General features: G+C 40.2%; 1 long non-coding RNA gene across 1 annotated transcript; it reads right to left on the bottom strand.

Moving 5' to 3' along the window:
• Positions 1-4,066: 4,066 nt before the first annotated feature.
• Positions 4,067-4,464, bottom strand: LOC129163281 (uncharacterized). The gene is made up of 3 exons (XR_008563138.2): positions 4,404-4,464; positions 4,263-4,329; positions 4,067-4,156 (listed from the first exon to the last, which is right to left on the bottom strand). It is a non-coding gene; the product is annotated as an uncharacterized lncRNA (long non-coding RNA).
• Between the last annotated feature and the right edge of the window lie 312 nt (positions 4,465-4,776).

The raw sequence follows: 4,776 nt of genomic DNA, 5'->3' as shown, positions 1-4,776 counted from the left end.
AATTATTTTCTGGCTGTATTCTCTGAGAGAGATGTAAGTGTGTGTGTGTGTGTGTGTGTGTGTGTGTGTGTGTGTGTGTGTGTGTGTGTGTGTGTGTGTGTGTGTGTGTGTGTGTGTGTGTGTGTGTGTGTGTGTGTTAATACAAAATAATGAATTTTTCTTGATTTAAGGGGAAAAAAATCCTCTCACTGCTGAGACCCTATTGATTTCCATTAGAAGTAATCAAACTTTTCACTGTTAGATTTTTTTTTCTTTTTCAGTGTGGAAAACTATCTGACTCCTGCTTTAAAAACGGCTGCCAATCTACTGAGAAGTGTTTGAATCATTGCATTCATTCATCAGCTCTCCTATTCTTGGATCTAATATCCAACATCTTTTCCAACCTGAGCGCTGCACTCTGCAGGTATTGGTGGAATGCTTGGAAAGTTTAAGACTGTATCTTTTGATTCACGAGCCTCTAAACCAATAGCTTGGAGTGTTTTCTAGCATGAATTTCACGGTGCAACCTGCCTGGAATCGTTTCAACCATCAATCTCTCCTCTATTAGACCTGCACTGTCTGCTTCACGGCCGTGTCTTTTCTCTGGAGTCAGAAGAGTGTCGAGCTGCAGATGGATGACAGAGACACGTGGGGTAAGAATTTGAGCAGAGGCTAGGGCAGGCTGAGATATGCACCATATTTAAGCAGCTATACATGAGGAATGGCTGCATCTGCCGCTGTCTTCCCTCGTCTCTTCACAGAGCCGTCTCTGCTGCTCTGTCCATCCATGTCAGCTGCTCATATAAAGGTCTGTGTGGCCCCACGTTCGGGCCGTAAAGTGGAATTAAAATATTAAATCTGTCAGGCCTTGTCCTCGTAAATAAGGCCATAAATTATCCACCCTATCTATAAAAGTGAATAAGGGTCGAGGCATTTTATGATACATATAGGAGCAGACCCATTTTGGGGCAGATCGTAGAAAGCTGCTGCATCACTGCCCCCACCTGTGGATGGAGCTAATTATTCACCAAGTTGAGTTATAGAGAGAAAACCTCAATGCAAAGCATAAGGCTAAGCTGTAAATAATCAAACTTGGGTTGTGTAACCATTTCTGATCTCCAGCAGAAACATAATGGTGTAGATATTATTTTAATGTCTGCATGTCTCAAAGCCTTGGTCCACTTTTATTAAAAACCTCTGAGCTTTTACATTAGAAGTACTACTTTTCATCAGACTAGTTTGATGGTTTTCCAATGATGCATTAATCTTTTAAAATAGTGACATCAATACCATGTTCTCCATAAATATGGGCGTTTACCTTTAAAATAAAATCATGTACTTCTTCAAATGACATTAAACCTGTAATATGTGCATGTAAAGAACCTGTAGGTATAAAAGTACCAAAATCCAAACAAAATAATTAAGCACTGATTTTTATTAAATATAAAAAACATACTTTTTGGATTTCTGTTTAGAATTTTTTTTGTCTATTTATGTAACCTTTAAAGCACATTTACTAAGCTTGTATCTAGTCAATAGCATTATCGTAACAAACAATTAAGCATTTATCTCAAAATAGGTGGTGTGTTTATAACCAGTTTATCCAAGCAGGCCATTATCTTTATCCTTATAGAGCGGGTCAATTGAGCCTCGGAGTCCTTTTCCACCCACGTATCAATTTTAAAAAATGCAACATTATTAGGCGTTGCCTGGAGGACCGAGAGGGCGGAGCCGCGGCAGTGACGAAGACGATGGCTAACTAGACGATGCTAGCTCCCTTCACTCTGAGCAGTTATTAGAAGTGGAGGACGTTTCTCCCCCTCCTTACCCAGACACTCGAGAAGAAAGGGACCAAGTCTATTTGGAGGAGACAAGCGGACCTGAGCCTTATTGTTTTGAGCTTGTGAGTTGCCTGAAACTAGCGGAACCGACCCAACAGAACCAGCTCTGAATGGTAAGTAGCCGTTAGCCATAGCATTGGATTAGCTGCAGGGTTTGGCTCCACGGCCCTAAAAAGCTAGTATTCAGCATGCTTTAGAGGTTTATCTGCTTCAACACACCTGGTTTTAATCAGCAACAAATAGCTGAGCTGCTTAACAGCTAATCTAACCTGTTAAAGCAGGAAAACCACTGAAACATGCTGGATAGCAGCTGTAACGTGAGGAAATATGGGTTTTCTGTCACAAAGGTGGTGTTGGACTCAGCTGTGTCAAAGCTGGGTCGCTGAGATTTTTCACCCACAGATTAAGACCTGAACGCCAGAGAGTCTGGGAGGAAACCATAACATCTACCACCTGCAGCTTCGTGCCAGAAGATGTTGTTCCCACAGAAGATGTTGTTCCCATAAAAGTAGTCATAGCATAACAAGTCTTAAAACTTTGTTTCTTGATTTTAATGTTAAAGTAACCATTATCATTTTGCTCATTATAAATGTTTTAATCAAATGAATGACTATTATGCTTTGGGGTAATTATAAGAGATTTAATGAATCCATAATTAGATAATGTTGAGAGTGTTTGTTGCTGACCTTCACACACACTCAAGCACACACACCCACACACAGATTCTCACAGTTAAACTCCAAAACACATTTGCTGACGCACACGTTTGCTTTGAGAAGAGAAAGGCTTTTGGTAAGTTTCAGTCTTATGATTTCAGTTCGTGTTGGACAACGAAAGAGAGTGGACCTGAAAACCAAAGGGGGGGGGGCAGAGCCGGTTGGCTCGTTCTTCCCCCCTTTCACGCTGTTCCTGCCAAGCCAGGCAGAATAGCTGAATCGCAACTTCTAACGCAGACTCATACCGAGTCTTTTGATTTCTGAGTGAACTTAACTTAATAAAGCGCAGCGACAAAACGCTTTACCATCAACGTGTACCGAGGGCAACTCTGGACCGGTTCGCGGCGCATCTTTGTCTTCTTTGCCAGCCAAGGTGCCCTGGATGAAACATCCTAAGGTGACGTCCCGGGTCCAACAGAGGGTCCGATTTTCGGTGAGGCAAAACACGACAGATCGCGTTTTGATGCATTTTTTCCAACTAAACCTAAGTTTATTCAAACCATCACTTTTCACTCAGACACCTGTTTCTTCCTGAAGCAAAATCAGATGCACACACGCATTCATCTCACCTCCTGTTCAATTCTCACGACACTTTGCACACCCACGCATCCATAATCACATCATATCACTCTCAATCTTCATTCACCGACAGAAGGTCTATTTGAGCAAGAACAGCATATCAACTGTTAAAGATTGTCCCACAAAGTTGCCAATGTTGATTGTTATTTCCTGTTTGTCAATTTCAAAATCATTAGTTTAATTTGAAGAATTAAAACTTTTAATTGTCAAACTGGTTTCCTCATTGAACTGAAACACAGATATTATTGTCAGTTTATCGATGAAAACAACCTTTGAGTCTTCTTAATAATATAACTGAGTAAAGACAGTTTCTCCTTACAATATAACTGAGCCAGTCAATATTTTCTTTACAAATATGGCTGAGCCAGCCAAATTTCTTTACACAGCTCTTCGGTAGCCCTGGGCTCAAGTTACAGTCTGCTGCATACAAAGTTATGAAAATACCCCATGAGAAAATTATTGTGTAATGTGTTCAGCCCACTAAAACTGCCCTGATTTATTTACTTACTGATAACAGCTGCTCTCTTGGTTCTAGGTCCTCTGGTGTCTGCAGCTGGTCTCTGGTGTCGTCAGGATCAGGAGCTTCCAGAAGAATGTGCCTTTCAATGACTCTTTCCCCCTTATTTGTTATATTAATTAAATAAATCTCAATTTATATATTTCCTGTTTTTGTTCATGTCCATAAATACTTAAACATGCTTGAAATTAAAACGAGCTTTTAACAGTGAGGTGCTAGTTTAATTCATCACAATAGAGCTAGTTAAACATGCAACAAAAATGTGATAATCAATGTAATTTATAAATATCCATTAAAATGTCAAAACTGGAATCTATATGAGATATTTGGCAGCACAAAAAACTTGTCAAACACAATATTTATTATAATAATTGTAGGCAGACAGGAGACAGAGCTGATGGAGGTTCTCAGTCATCGAAGGATGGCTGAAGGCTTTCCAGGAACAGGAGATGTGGTGTTGTCTCTTCTCTCTTTATTCTGCCAGATGAGCTGATAGGTTACAGGTGTGTGAGGACATCCTCATGCTGTCATAACCAGATGACAGGAGTTATCAGGTGATCAGCCAGGCTAATGAGATGCAGAAAGAAAACAAATCCAGGACAGTGTACAATAATATGTGGTGTTGCTCACCTTATGTGCTCTTATAAGTATTAACGTGTGCCTGCCTCATGGTGTAGTCCATATTTTGCTGAGTGTCCTGCAATAATGCAGGTTATTAGTTAATTTACTTTTGATAGCAAAAACAAAATATTTAATGTAAAAGTTATTTACCAGGTGAATCAGCTCACATGTCACTACCAAGTGTCACAGGGCCAGAATCAGTAGCCTCCTTCATGATGTCATGATGTAATCACATACTTATTTAATTGTTTATATCTTAAAAATTCTGAAATGTTTTAATTTTTTTTTACCTTGAACAGTCCACTGAGCTTGCACTGTCACTGAGGTGGAAGCTGGAATCAACAGCAGACACCTTACATCTTGGTCTTTTCAGGGGGTGTGGACGCTGCTCTGAGACTTTCTGGAAGATGAATTTCCATCATGGTCCCTGTGGGTCACCAGACACACTGCGGCTGTGAACTCCATTCTGGCTGGCTATGTAAAAACAAAGAAGCAGCACATTTATAAATGTTTAAAAGAGCAT

Source organism: Nothobranchius furzeri, chromosome 5 (genome assembly GCF_043380555.1).
Source record: "Nothobranchius furzeri strain GRZ-AD chromosome 5, NfurGRZ-RIMD1, whole genome shotgun sequence".
In the NCBI taxonomy this organism is placed as follows: Eukaryota; Metazoa; Chordata; class Actinopteri; order Cyprinodontiformes; family Nothobranchiidae; genus Nothobranchius; species Nothobranchius furzeri.
The sequence above is the reverse complement of the archived record's forward strand: the minus strand, read 5'-3'. Positions and strand labels throughout refer to the sequence as shown.